Source organism: Trichechus manatus, unplaced genomic scaffold (genome assembly GCF_000243295.1).
Source record: "Trichechus manatus latirostris isolate Lorelei unplaced genomic scaffold, TriManLat1.0 scaffold00114, whole genome shotgun sequence".
Lineage (NCBI taxonomy): Eukaryota > Metazoa > Chordata > Mammalia > Sirenia > Trichechidae > Trichechus > Trichechus manatus.
In genome coordinates this window covers 5,128,576-5,144,454 of record NW_004444050.1, presented here as the reverse complement: position 1 = coordinate 5,144,454, position 15,879 = coordinate 5,128,576, and positions in this window count along the sequence as shown.

Here is a 15,879-nt window from a genome sequence, read left to right as displayed (position 1 = left end):
GCCATCTAAGATACTCCACTGGTCTCACCCCTTCGGGAGCAAGGGAGAATGAAGAAAACAAGATACAAGGGAAAGATTAGTCCAAAGGACTAATGGACCACAACTACCACGGCCTCTGCTGGACTGAGTCCAGTACAACTAGATGGTGCCTGGCTACCACCACTGACTGCTCTGACTGGAATCACAACAGAGGGTCCTGGACAGAGCTGGAGAAAAATGTAGAACAAAATTTTAACTCACAAAAAAAGACCAGACTTACTGGCCTGACAAAGACTGGAGAAACCCTGAGAGTATGGCTTCCAGACACCCTTTTAGCTCAGTAATGAAGTCACTCCCAAGGTTCACCATTCAGCCAAAGATTAGACAGCCCCATAAAACAAAACAAGACTAATGGGGCACAACAGTCCAGGGACAAGGACTAGAAGGCAGGAGGGGACAAGAAAGCTGGTAATAGGGAGCCCAAGGTTGAGAAGGGACGGTGTTGACATGTTGTAGAGTTGTTAACCATTGTCATAAAACGATATTTGTACTAACTGTTTAATAAGAAACTATCTGTTCTGTAAACCTCATCTAAAGTACAATAAAAAATAAAAAAAGAATTAATTGTAGATACAAATTATCTCAGAAATAGTCAAGGAAGAAAAAAATCTGAGTTTTTTGGACATCACTGATATTAGATTTCTTCATCTGCTGGATTTCATTAATATTTTGCAAGCTCTACTCTAAAGTATGATAAAAATGACTAAACACTTTACTTACATTTTTTTGTTTTGTTTTTTTATTTTATGTGAGACGAATGTTTAAACCTAAAAGCCTACGAATATGCTAAATACACAGTGATACAATCATGAACAATTACATGGATCCCTACTAGCTTTCCTCGGGACACCTTTGTTCATGCCAAGAACTGTCACCATGTGGATGTAGATGAATTATTTTCTGGGAGTAAGAAGTGGAGAAAAGCAAAGGACATCTTACTCATTGCTTTAACCTTGGAGGAACAGGATAAATCTGGTTTTGGCATCTTCCTGAGGAAAAGAATATCTTGACACGTACATTGAGTTCTTGGAGAAAGCCTAGTATCCATTGGCAAGAAAGGGTAAGATTCTGAATACATCTAAGTAATCCGTGTAGCACTGAAATGCTTGACTATGGCAGACCGCTCACCAGGATATAAATCATGCTGCTTGCCATGTGCAGCACATCAGACATAGAGTGTATGACTCTAGCTCATCTAATGAAATGGCTTTTATAAAGCTTGTGTAGGTAAATTAAAGCAGCATTGCTAAGAAATATGTTCATAATCCAATTCTGAGAGCTGAGCTGAATGGACAGGGTTACATCTATAATGAGAACTAAGCATTTCCCTGTTGGGATGTGTGCAGGCAAGCAGATTGGCCCATGTATTAAGTGTGCAGAGAAATACCCATGCTCCTCCCTGAAGTCAGGGGTAACCGGTGTGAATTCTGGCACCCATCTGTTAACCACTAAAATGTGTTCTTAATTTATCTTCAACCCACAAGGTACAAGATCCTCTTGAGAGCAATGCTTGTAAGGACTCTGTCTACCCTGGGGAGAAATTATGCTTCCAGAATCACTTCTTGTTCCCCAGTGTGCTGTGTTTTGTTAAAGTATTCCTCAAGATGAAATTAGGATTCCTTTGCTATCTCCCCAGACATTTTTCTTCAAATAGTTCAGGACAAAAATGAAGCAAAAAAATTTTTACCTTTCTCTTATTCTTGTTATCTAGAGGATAATTTTCTGTGTTTCTCTCCAAGTAGTCCTGGCTAAGAATCAGAGAAAGAAAATCCCCTTCTTCCTGAGAGTCTGTTGTGGCCAACACAACATGAGCCTGTGTAGTGAGGACACATTTTCAAACACATGAAAAACCTCACGGAGGTAAAGTGAGAGTCAAATGGGCAGTGTTTAAGACAGTCCCCAGTTGGTTAGCTACATTCTGATCTGAACATATTTTTTTCTCAGTGATGTTATTCAGGGGTCAAATTCCTAGGTTCCTTGGTGTAAATAAATCTACTTTTAACTAGTCTACAACAGAAGGCACATCACCGTATATAGAGAGTGAAAGAGAGGTTCCCCTTTGATGAAAAAAAATTCAGTGTTTATAAAAACTTCTGCAGGTCTGGATACCATTAACGTTCAACAATTAATAAAAGTGACACTAGGACACAATAAATTTTAGGTTTCAAAGAAACAATTTGACTTTATACATTGCTTCTGCTCCACTGGTGTTTGAGATGAAAGGGCTAGTAATTGAAATGAAACTCATCAGCATTAAAGAAGGCCTCATGGAGAGAATCCAAGGGGGGCAGTGGTACAGAAGGTGGTGGAATCCTGCAACACAGGCAGGAGCTTAAAGATCTGAGGGAAGCAGCCTAGGGAACAAGCAACTACTTAGGAGTAAGACCAGGGTCTGGTGAAAATATTTTAAATCTTAAAAAGATAAGAGAATAAGCAAGTGGTGGATTAAATACATTATTTTTTAATTGTGGTAAATATATAGGTAACAAAACATTTGCCATGTCAACAATCTTCACATTATTACACAGCACATTATTATGTTCATCATATTGTTTAACCATCACCTTAACTATTCCTAAATTTTTTCATCGCCCGTATCGGAAGCTCAGTGTCGCTAAATACGTTTTAACATCTTACCTTCCTTTGTTCCATTTATATTACTGAAAAACTCATGCTTTGGGAAGAGAGGTTTCTATAAATGGACTTTAGAAGCCAATGGAAAAATAGATACAATATGCAAATAAGGAATAATGAGCATGTAACCTAAGTGGTTCCATTTTGCCATCATTTTGGGGGGACCTGTGAGTAGTTGGTATATGCAATGTGCTATTCTCAGTACTTTCAGTGTCTTACATCACTCAATCTTTACTGGAACCATGTCTGATCTTACTTCCTCTACCCTTCCCCCGATCTATTTTCCACAGAGTAGTTGGAATGATCTTTTCAAAGCAAATCTAATTTTGCCATTTCCTTGTTTCCAACCTTTCAATCACTTCCCATTGCTCTCAGGATATATTGAAAATGTTTAGTTTGACCTCCAGGGCACTGCATGGTCTGCAGGCTCTTTAGCCACATCATGCACCATGCCCCCTCTTGCTCTGGGGCTTTGGAGCACTCGCCCTCTTCCAGGTGGACAAGTGCTTGCACTTCCTTCACCCAGAGCTGGGGTCCAGGTTAGCCCCTTTCCTGAACTGCTCTGCTGTCTCCTCGAATAGTTATCAGCTCTAATGCCATGACCTGACTACTTCCCAAGTTAGGTCAGGTCCCATCTCACACTCTCTCATAGCACCTGTATCTCTTTTTTGTTGTGCTTATCACAGTTTTGATTGTTCGTTCTGGGGGTGCCCCTTGGTTAGTGTCTATTCAGGGGCCTGTCTATGGAAAATGGAGCACTGGTGGCACAGTGGTTAAGAGCTTGGCCGCTAACCAAAAGGTCGGCAGTTGGAATCCACCAGCTGCTCCTGGGAAACCCTATGGGGGCAGTTCTACTCTGTCCTATAAAGTAGGTATGAGTCGGAATCAACTTGATGAGTTTGGTTTGTTTGTTTGTTTTTTTTAAAATCAATGGAAAATAGTGCCTATGGCAATTGGTTTTAAATTGCTGAATGATCTCTCACAGCTGGCCATGGAAACTGTGATGACCAATAGAAACTGCTTGTTAGGACCCCTCCTCAAGTGGCTCCCAGGGCACACGCCCTACCTGCTATACCTTAGTTACGCCTCTGTATATATCTCTCCTCTAGATTGGAAGCAATGTGAGAACAAAGACCACCTCTATTTTTGCTCAACATAGCATCCCAGTCCCTAGTACAATGCCTGGCACAGAAAACGTGCTGGATGCACACTTATTGAATGAATGGATGGATGGATACTGAATAAAATCAAAGACCAACCTGGCTTGCCTTAATTTGGAAGTCTTATTACCCAGGGAATCAACAGTCACACAGGAAGAAGCAATGTGCCACATCAAACTGATCTATCTCTCTCAGGAGGCTACATTTTTTCCCCCAGAAACTCTTAAAAAAAACCCTAAAGCTGTTGCTGTCAAGTCAATTCTGAATCATGGTGACCCCATGTGTTACAGAGTAGAACTGCTCCATAGGGTTTTCTTGGCTCTAATCTTTATGAAAGCAGATGGCCAGGGCTTTCCTCCACAGCATTGCTGGGTGGGTTTGAATTGCCAACCTTTAGGTTAATAGTTGAGCACAAAGCATTTGTGCCACCCAGGGACCTTAAGAAACTCTAGAGCCCAACAAATTGAAGTGACCCCCCGCCCTTGTTTTCCATGTAAAGTGTCTTTGCCTGGTCATGTCAGTCAGCAGTGAAGGGGCTGGAGTTAGAGCCTGTGTTCCATAGATAACATTTTGCCCAAGGCTTACATTATTCACAAAACCCTTTTTTCCCTCCAAAATATTCCACAGTTGCCCCTACTTCAACCCCCTGTCTTCACCATAATAGCATCCCTCCTACTTTTTTTTTTTTTTTTTTAAATGAAAAAGCCCCTTTTCTTTGAAGCTCATGATATTTGGCTTCAATACCATTTTCTCTTCTATGGGAGATTTCAATGTCCATGAAGCCGATCCATGCCAAGCACTGCTCTCGCAGCTTTCCCCACCTACCACCCTCAAGTGCCCAAAGCGCCCATCTTCCTTCTGCTTCCAGCAATCACCACCCTGTTGGCCCAGCTTTTTTCCCAAATCATCCTCTGTTTTCTCTCCAGACCCTCAGCTCTCTAGAAACTGTGTCCTGAAACTCCCCAACTCTGGATCAATCCCCAAAAGCACCATCTCTACTCCGATGCCTGAGTTCGATTGGAGAAAAGCCCACACTGTCAGCTTGGGGCCATGATAGACTGGTGCTCTGCAAGGTCAGCTGACCCCCATTTTTGTTTGGAATGTCTTTCTCCTTTCCTTGGCCAGCAGCCTGTGACAGCAGTTAAAACCTTCACCATGCTCGTCTCTCTCCCTACCAACTCTCACCAACACTCCAAGCAGATGACTTAGCCTTCAGCTGAATTAAGAAAATGAATGGCTTTGTCTTCCATTACCCTTCCATCTTCAACTTTGTGTTCAACCACATCAGTCCCTCTGCCTGCCTAAATCCCACAGTATGAAGTGTCCTCTCTGCTAATTAAGGACAGCCTCCTCCTATACTTTTCATCAGACCCCTTCACTCCTCTCTCCTCTTCCCTCTTGGCATTTTGACACACTGAGTTGAAACCTATTCACTCTGCCTCAGCTGCTTTAATGTCCCTGGCAGGTTGGTAGCAATGCCCACAGGGACCTCTTATCTTGCATTGTTCAAGAATTCCTCTAGTCTCACCTCCCCTCTGCCTCGAGCACCAGCACCATGATTTCTTTATCTTGTTCTTCATTTAGCAGACATAGATAGTTGACCCACTTTTAGACACTTTGCTGTTGCTCTCATCTTGTATTGCTCCAGGACACTATTTCTAGAATTCACTCTTTAACTCTGAGCAAAGTATCCTCAGGCATAAGAAACCTGTCAAAGTGCAGGAATCCTGTAAACTGACCTAACCAGACATAGGACTTTGAGCTTCTCCCTCCCTAATTGAAAAATAATAGAAGATGGGATTCTTGGCATTTAAAAATGCCCTCTTCCTTTTGAGTACTGTCTTTGCCTCTCATTCATACTTCTAAAATAGAGTCTCCATACCTGATCTGCTCACATATTTAATTGACTCATCATAGGCTGAGCTCATTAAATGTGAATATGAAGCAATTTACTCATTGGTAGATATGGGGATAGGGGGTGAAGGAATAAAAGGAAAAATACAGGAAAAAACATAAAATTAAAAATCAGCAATTAAAGAAAAACAAATATGGAGACTATCATTTATCATTTTTATTTTCAAGTACCTAAGGTAGAATCAAATAGTGAGAAATGATAGAACATAAACATTTGCCTATTATACCTTGTCAAAAGAAGGATGAAATAAAAGAAATAGGTTCTTAAGAATATGATAAATTTATCTCCTGAAAAAAAATAAGCTTGGCAAACAAGGAAAGTGGTGTATTTTGTTTGCAGATGTCCTGGAATCAAAGAGTTCTCATCTCTGACTCAGATTAGGCTACCACCTAATGATTTGGACACCTTGGTTTCTTATGTAACCTCTAAACACCACAGTTCCTCATTTGTAATGAGAGAGGCTTGGGCTACATCATCTCCAAGATCTTGTCAAGACCTATGTTTTATATTACCTTTGTTTATTCATCTTGGCAGACACAAGAGCAGAAACATGAAAAGCATAACATCTTGCCTAACCTTTAGTTTCATGTGCATCTTAGATTTACATATAATAGAAGTTTAATGTCTTCTCAAATGTCAGATAATTGTGTGTTTTTTTGTCATCAGAAAAATGTTTGTCCAAGGAGTTAATTCACAATTTGAAGTCACATCTAAATGACAGGGCCAAAGAGTGGGGACTGCGAGTACAGGAGCATTCTAAATTCCCCTGAGACCACTCTCACTCACTGTGAGAACAGACACTGTCTATAAGACTCTCTCGGATTCTGCAATCAGCACAGCCATATATTTTTATAAGAAGTCAAAAACCTACTGGTCATATCAGAGTATCTTCTCTTTTCTACAATTTCACATAGAATTTCACAGCAACCAGAAGTTGTTGCTTGAGGAGAAATGGAAATCTGGAGTGGAAGATGAAAATATTGGCAGTGTGGGATAAGAGGAACACTAGGGAAGGTGGGGGGTCTGGAAGGGTCTGGAATGAGTCTGGACGGGAGGCTAATTCTAGCTCTCCGGTGGCCCCATTGCCCTCTCTTCTAGATTCTCTGTCTTGAGAGAGAGATGTTTCCCATTTTGTCAGCCTTTTCCATAGCTCTTCTGGTTCTTGACTCGAGGAAAGCTCTGTGTAATTTTTCCATAAGTTCTAGGAGATTGGGAGGGTTATGTTTTTGCTTTTGCTTTGTTTTGTCTTTTTCTTAATCCCTGAAATATGTTTCTAGAGAACCAGTTCCCAAACATTTGGGAATAATTTTTTTTTTTTTTTAAATTGAGAACAGACATAGTTTGTTCTAGTAAAACCAATTTTAAAAAGCATGCAAATCTACTAAAATTACCATCATTTCATTAAAACTGGACATTATAACACCAAAAACATAAAATCTAGTGAAGATCTCATAACACAGGACAACCTCTACTACAAGAGTTAGAAACCTTACACTGATATGTTTAAAAACACAGTATTTTCATTAATTTTATCGTTTTATCTTAAACTGGCTAAAACTTTACCACAGCCTGGTACCAGTGCATGTACCAACATTTTGGGATCGCTCTTTTAGGTGAGGAGCCCTGGTGGCCACAGTGGTTGAGAGCTTGGCTGCTAACTAAAAGCTGAGTAGTTCAGATCCACCAGCTGCTCCCTAGAAACTCCGTGGGGCAGTTCTACTATGTCTTATAGGGTCACTATGAGTCAGAATCAACTCAGTGGCGATGGATTTGGTTTGGTTTTGGTTCTTTTAGATGACTCAGTACCTCATGCACAGCCACCATCCGTCAGTGGAAGTTTACATGTTGCTTGATGCTGAACAGGTTTCAGCAGAAATTCCAGATGGAGTAGGAGGAAAGGCCTTGCAGGAAGAAAAAGATCAACCAATGAAAACTCTGTGGGTCACAATGATCTAAACTGCTACTGATTATGGCGATGGCACAGAACTGGGCAGCATTTTGTTCTATCGTGCATGGGGTCACCATGAGTCTGGGGTTGACTTGACAGCAGCTAACAACAACAACTAGATAAAAACTTATGACTTTTTCGTATATGTTTTTATTAATGCTCTTATATTAGGGAGCACCACAGAAATAAATGATCACTCCTTCCTCTTATAATGTATGCATTTTGTTCATACTTTTTACATAGCACATGCTATATTGCATTGCAATGTGTCTTTCTCTCATACATACAAACAGGGCAGGAACATTTGCACGGCTTCCTCAAGGAAGAGGAATGAGTTGGGTTTCACTGGGAGCTGTTCTTTTGTTCTTCTGTTTGTCTGAAGAGGATGCCATTGTTCATATACATATCCACAGATAATAGCTCCTTGTATCCAAACCATTACCCTCAATGGAGAGTCAGAATAAATTTGCCTAAACATTTTTGAGAATAAAATTTTTTTCTTTCCAAGTCAATTGGATGGAATTTTTAGCACAAATATGGACTGATATATATATATATATATATACATAATATATATATATTTCTACTGAGTCCTTCTGTGTTCTGTTTCTGATTACTAATGAGAATAGATACATTGCAGTATTACCCACTTAACACTTTTTATTTAATGATTTAAAAACTAACAGAGAGGATGAGAGTTGGGAAACAAAGTTTGGTTGACAGCACGATTGATTGTTGTTGAATTTTTGGTGGGGAAAAGGACCCTACACCTTGATCTGAAAGAAGGAGGAGTAAAACAAAGACAATTAAATTGGCCTGCCCAATAAAACAAAGAGAATTTTGAATTTTCATGGAAGCTTGAGAGGGGTGAAGTGAGAAGGCTTATGGATGAATCGAGAGTAGGGAAATAGCAGGGCCAGGTACGTGGGAGGAAGTCTGAGACAGGGGCCAGCCAGTGAGATGCTTCCACTGGGGAAAGTGGCCTGGAGACTTCTAAGAAGGAGAGTGCCGCATGTTCACGAATATGTGGTTGTCAAGTATCTACTTTATGGCCAAGTAAGCTTCCTTCTTTTCTTTTGACTCCATAGTAAACTTTAGTTAAAACTGCCCTCTTGTGTGGGTGGTCCCTTGGAAAATCATGGAAAAGCATCCATGTTTCTACACTTGGTTTGATGCAGAGTGGAGAGAAGGAAGAAGATGCAAGAGGTCGTGTAGAGTTAACTTTACCCAAAGAATGTGGTCTTTGTCCTTGGTTCCTGAGAATAACCTTGAAAACCTGGGAATTTCCCCAGTAATCATAAGTGTTTTTGATGAGCGCTCCAGACCACACCTAACCTAACAGGTTATGTTAATGAGGTAACATTTGGATGGGGGCTAGCCAGGCCAGAAAGACCCCTGGTGTGATATCAACCTCGTCATACTGACCAACCTTAGGGACAGGAGCTGGAGTTTGAATTACATATAAGACCCCCAATAAAAGCTCTGGACACAGTAGCTTCATGGGCTTCCTGGTTGGTGAAAGACTTCAATACAGTGAAAGGGTAGTGTGAATCCTTCTTTGGGACATGGAAACTCCTTGTTGTGAGCCTTCCCAGACCTTGCCCTATGTGTCTCTTCATTTGTATCCTTTTTTGCTACAATAAAACTGTAATATAAATATTGTGCTTTCTGTATGTTTTGTGAGTAGTTCTAGACAATTATCAAACACAAATGGAGTTGTGGGAGCCAGCAGGTCAGAAGTGAGGGAACCCTGAGTTTATAGCTGATATCCTGAGGGAGTAGAAGGGACCCCAAATTTGCAGCTAGCAAGTCAGAAGTGAGGGAGCCCTGGGGACTCCCAAGCTTGCAGCTGGTGTCTGAGTTCTGAGGCAGACTTGGCAGTCTGGAGAACTGTGTCCTTTAACTTGTGAGGTCTGACCTAGCTGCCAGTGGTTAGGGTCACAGGAAGAAGGGCTGCCTGTGCAGCTGGTGTCAGAACAGAAGTGGAGCAGAGGGAAACAGAACTGATAATGAATTGATTTGATTGAGCTATACAATTTGGTGGCAGAGAACTGAAAAGTGGGATTTTGACTTTCTCCCTGCAGGAAGGAATGCAAGTAAAAGAGATAATTTAGTAGAAGCAGGATATTAGGAGAGGGAATAACTACAAGAAATGGAAAGTCCCTGAGGTTCCTGAGGAATGTGGAGAGTCAGCTAGATGAGGGATGAGGAACAAACTCATGTTTATTTCAACAGTTAAGAGAAGGGGGCTCTCATGGAGAACTTGGAAATACCTGCACAGCTGATTCCTGAGTTGCACTAGCAAATACATCTGACACGTTTACAAATTGCAGACTCCCCGACTTGTTACTGACAAGCTGTGCGATGTCTTCAGCTTTATGGAGTAAACAGAACTGGGATGCTTGCCTATGACATCCAGCGTCCTCACATCACCGGAAAACCACTGTAGAGTTTTGCCCAACACCCAGAACTTTTCGGTGGAAAATGGTGATAATGGTAAAACATCTTCAAAATGGTCTGGTTTTAGTGCTGAAGCCCATAAAGCTGTGTTATATAAAATAGTTTTTCCCTCAAAAAAATTGTGTTTTTTTGAGAAAGCAACATCAAACAAATTTCTTAGATCAAGAACAGGAAATGAGTGATTCAGCAGCCTGGATTTCACCCAAGGAACTGTCTCCACAGCTGTAGAGCATAGCTGCGAGAAGTTCCAGGGGCCTTGCCTGGTACCATTTGAAAGCAGTTGGGCTGGAACCACAGACAACTCTCTGGAGTGTGATGGAGGACAGTTGGAAAGCCCAGCTTAGACTCCCCAGAAATGTGTCAGCCTGATGCACCGGCTTGACTTGAACGTGTTTTAGCTGTGTCTGATTCCTCACTTGGAGGTAGTCCAGAGTGACTCAAGATTTGAGAGAGGGAGCATCTTCCATGGCAGGAAGTCAAGGTGTTCATGCTGGCTCGGAGAGACTCGAGTGATGATTACTGTGGGAGCTGGCATTGCTGTACTGTTTTCCAACATCTAATATGGTGCTAGTTATACGGGAGGCCCGCCCTTTGGGCAGGGTGGGGGTGGGGACTCAGTTAGTGCTGATTTATTTGCACTGCTCTTGTCTTAAAGTGCACTCAGCAAACATCCAGTTCTTGACTGTGATCATCTAATGCCTGCTTACTGATTCTTCCGTTGTGCAACTCTGCTGATTCCGCAGAGTAACAGTTGGAGGACGGTGCCTTTGCCCAGGCAGTGTGATCGGAGGTCATTGAAGAGAGGAGCAGCCCTTATGTGTGGCTTCTTGAACACACTGTGCCTTGATTTCAGCAGGAGAGAAAACAGTTCTACATCCTGTAAGCACTTCCTATACTTAATCAGGTCAAAACTTCCCTCACACACACTAATCCTTTTCCCTTCTCCCATTGGCACACCCTTGACCAGGTTCTTTCCGACCTCACGTTTAGGCTTCTTTAACAGACCTTAACGGATCTCCCTGTCTTTATATTTTCATGCTCCCATCCATCCCTCATCTTACCCCCCAGCTTAATCTTTCTAAAACGCTATTTTCATCATGTCATTCTCATGCTCAAAAATCTCCAGATGTATCTGTAGTATCTTTACAGTATTAGATGGATTTTTACTGGATCTTACCTGTTTTATGTTGTATTATATGCATGTCTGGAACTGCATGCAACATTTCTGAAGTAAGGTGGGGTATATATACAAGGACACATGCAGGCATGGTAGGCAAGAAGATATCGAATGGGCTTTTCTGCCATCTAATACTTCCATCAAAGCCCCCAAGCTGAGGACCGCATATTCTTACAAGTGCCAGCTTTCACCTCCAGTGCCAAAATGGCCTTACAAGTCTCTGCCCCAACCCCCAAAGATTTATGAAAGCGAAGATTAGAGACTTGAAGGGGGGTTGATAAAGTGGGACATTTTAGTATTGCATAGTTGGCTAAGTGGGGAGTGCCAAGCATTCCACCTCCCCCAAGCCAGGAGAGACGGGCTCTAAGAAAGTCACGTATGAAAATTGGTGGTGTCTGAAGTAAGGGACTCTGGGCACCTCGCTCCATTGTTACATGCTTGCTGAGCTATGGTGTCACGGGCCTTCCAGAGAGAGTTCTTGGAATAATTTTATGTGTCTCCTAGAGTTTGTGATGTTTGTAAATTTTGATAATGATGTACACTTTACACCTGGAGACCCTGAAGGCAGGAGGCTGGAATAAATATATATATGAAATATATACATGTTTATATTTATAAATATATATTTACACACTTCATTTACATGTTTACATTTGATAAATACATGTCATATTTTTATATATTTCATATTTATATAAATATAAACATGTATATATGAAATAATATCATCACAGAAGTAGCTGTGATGGGTGGGCGAGGAAAAAGATCAGCAGTAGGGCATGGCAAGGATGCTTCAATGTCAAGGGTACTAGACACTGAAGAACATAGTCAACCTCGAGACCTCTTAAAGGTGCCCTTACAAAGAGAACCACCTTCTGGGCCCCATACCAGCTGTAAGAGTCTTTAGGGGATGTTCTCGTAGGGACAGGAGCTTGAGGGTGGTCACAGGAGGAGAGCTGAAGAGCAGAGCACCCCCAGCAGGGAGCTGTTGGGGGCTGAAGTCTCCACAGGGCTTCTAGAGAAACAGAGCGAGCACCTCATGAGAAGTCCATTATTAGGACAGTTCACGTGGGCCAAAAGAACTACATCAGCAGGAGCAGTAAAGGAAAACAAATTAACAACAACAACAAAAATCATTCCATTCTCAGTACCTGAGAGGATCAATGGGGTCTGGCCCAGATGTTGGTCAGGGAAGTGAGGGCAGAAAAAATGAAACTGTTTCTTGTTTTTAATCTAGTAAGTTTAGAGTATACAACAAATATTTTACTTGTGTGTATGTGCATACAACATAGTAAAGGTAATTTTATTTTTAAAAATTAATTCAGTAAGAATTTTGCTGATCTATTATACCTTAGCAGGATGTAGGGCACTTGTGATAGAGAGAGAGACAATTAAAAGTTCTTTCTTAAGGGATTCTGCTGAGGGATACCGTCATGAAAACATACAAATAGAGCGTAACATGTACTAGCATCCAGCACACATTTATTGCATATGTACTTCGTACTGGTTTTTGCACTAAAGCAGGTTTAAATATTGTGTTAAGGAACAGCACAGGAAGAAGGATCTAATGGGAATTCCCAGCTCCTGTGACTTGGCCATAACTGAACTAATCAACTTCATTTATCACATGTCCTTCAAAAATATACCTCTTTGGTTTTCCCTACAACAAAGCATGCACTTTTTTCTCTTCTTTGTTTTAATCGATCACCATTCCCCATTCTTTGCTTTATTCATTGCTTTATTTCCTTCTAAAATACCATGTCTCCCATTCTCTACTTATTAACTGCTACTTATCCTTTAATTTCAGCTCAAGTCCTGCCTCCTTGCCTAATCACTATCTACCCTGAAAGTCTATGACACTTTTTATTTCTCATTTTGTGCTTAATAGTATTCTACCTTGTATCTCTTGACAGCTATCCAAAATTAAAATTGTGACTAATACCGTTGGTTGTCTGTCAACAGCCACTTCTCACTCTATTTCCCTGGAGCCATGAGCTTAAAGGGTCAGATACACAGTTTACTAGCTTTTCTCTCGCTCGTCCCTAGTACGTAACTCTATTCTGGCCAATGGAGCTTGAACGGAAGTTGGCTGCGGAGAATCAGAGGAAGGTCTTCCTTCCTAATTAAAGAACTCATGAGAGAAAACTGTGCTCCATGAGTTTTTAATGGCTCATTTTTTTTTTTGAAAGTAGATTGCCAGGCTTTTCTTCCGAGGTGCCTCTGGGTGGACTTGAACTGCTAATCTTTCAGTTAGCAGCCAAGTGCATCGACCATTTGCACCATCCACAGACTCCTTTTGAAACATAGCAGCCATCTTTCAACTATGAGGAGAGACACTGCCCACACATTAAAGCAACACATGAGTCAGGGTTCAGTCAAGAGACAGTCATTTGGACAGGAAAGTTTAATATAAAGGATTATTAACTAAATGGGATTAAATACCATGGTGTAAAAAGAATTCTAAAGAATGTAAGAATAGCAGATGTAGGAAACAGGCTGAGGCAGAGTACACAAGTAAGAAGCACATTCAGAAGAAAACTCAACAACCCCAAGGCTGAGATTTGGACCTTGTTGGAAAGGGTGTGGCCCACTAGATTGTGGAGAAGTCAGCTGAGGTGCCACGGGCTGGGGTTGACAAACAGGAAAACGCCCATTGACATGCTGGCAAAACTCACAAAGAAACCACCTCTGGGGTCCCACTAAGACTTGCAGTATAACTGCTACCAAGGTGGTACTACTGAAACTTACTAGGAAGCTGGATGGGGTGCAGGTGGAATTCACTGGAACACTGTCTTCCAGGATGCCACTGGCAGTCGTTGGGAATCTGTCTGCGAGACTCCCTAGGAAGTTGGTTGGGGCACTGGCAGAATTCCTTGGGAACACATCTTCTTGAGTGGGGGTGAGCATTACAGAACACCTCATGTGCTCCCAACCACCGTGTGCTGTGGTTGGGAAGAGGGAAGAGCTCACTAGAACCAGTGTCCTCAAGTGCTCTCTCCTGGAAAAGCTGAATATTGTGCCATCCGGCAAAGGAGCTGTGTTTACAGAGTCCGGCCCTAGCATCACCAAGCAGAGCAAACAAGGGTGAATGTAAAGCTGAGAAACAATGCATTGATAACTAGCACAGGTGAACAGAATGGATAAATGGAAAGAGACCATGTCCAGGATGACATAGGGAGACTGCCAATCCAGAACTAAAGTTATTCTGCTTGCAGTCTTCTTTGTATGTGAGATCATAAATTGTTTATTTTTATACTGCTTTTGGTTGGGGATTCTGTTACTTGCAGCTGAAAGTATTCTAACATAGAAAATTTAATTATTTTTCTCAAAATTATACATGGATAATAAACCTAAAAAATACAAAAAAGAAACCCAAACCCATTGCCGTCCAGTCAATTTCGACTCATAGCGACCCTATAGGACAGAGTAGAACTGCTCCACAGGGTTTCTTCCAGGGAGCACCTGGAAGATTTGAACTGCCGACATTTTGGTTAGCAACTGAACTCTTAACCACTACGCCACCAGGGTTTCCCCTAAATAATACAGACAGACTTTTAATAAACTACAACAAACCTGTACTCCACTCATCCCTAACCCAGAATCAACCACTTGCCACTATTTCTGCTTAACAGTTTTATTTTTGGTTGCTACCATATATTTCAGCTATGTGTTCGAAAAATGCTTGTTTTTATGTATCACTTGTAGGTATTACCTTTTTATTTACTTCTATAATACATGCATTGAACTCATTTGTCCCATAGCCCCTTCCTCTTCTACCCAAACTGTATCTGTTTAAATCCTCTATTCATTACTCTAGCAATTTAAAATAACATTTAAAGAACTATATTTTTACCATAAATTATAGGCAGCATCCCTCTTACTGTTTGAAAATCAAATATGCTTTATTTTCTGAAGTTAAATGGAGAGTTATATTTACCACACTTTCATATTAATGAGTGAGTAAAGTTTTGGATCTTTTTACCAGAATCCCTAAGTGGTCCAAGGTTATACGCAGGAGACTGGATTTCTGTGTTTTATTTCCTAGCTTAACTTTTTCAAGGCTTCTAAGTGATGTCAGTCATCTTCAGAGCTGCCACCTTTGCCAGGGAGGTTCTGGGCATTTGAAATGCCATACGTGCCACTGCTAGGACTTTATGGCCGAGTGTCTCTAGTGTATTCGGTTCATCCTTGTTTGGAACTTTGGCAGCACGTGCAATTGCATTCCTGGTGCAGAGCCTGCTGTGCAGCTCTTGTCCTGGGATCTGTCTTCTGTTTTGGATCCATCCATTCCTGGACTTCATGTTCTCCTCCTAGTTGAATGACTCCTTTGTCTTCCCAGGACACATTCTTTAGCGACTTTTTAAAGAATGAGTGCATGAAAGGTAAATTTTTTAAATCCTTGCATATCTGAATTTTTTTATTTTGCCTTTACACTCGATGGATAGTTCAACTGGGTATTATTTTAACAAATATAATTCACATATCATAAAATTCATCCTTTTAAATTGTACAATTCAGAAGTTTTTAGTATATTCACAAAGTTGTG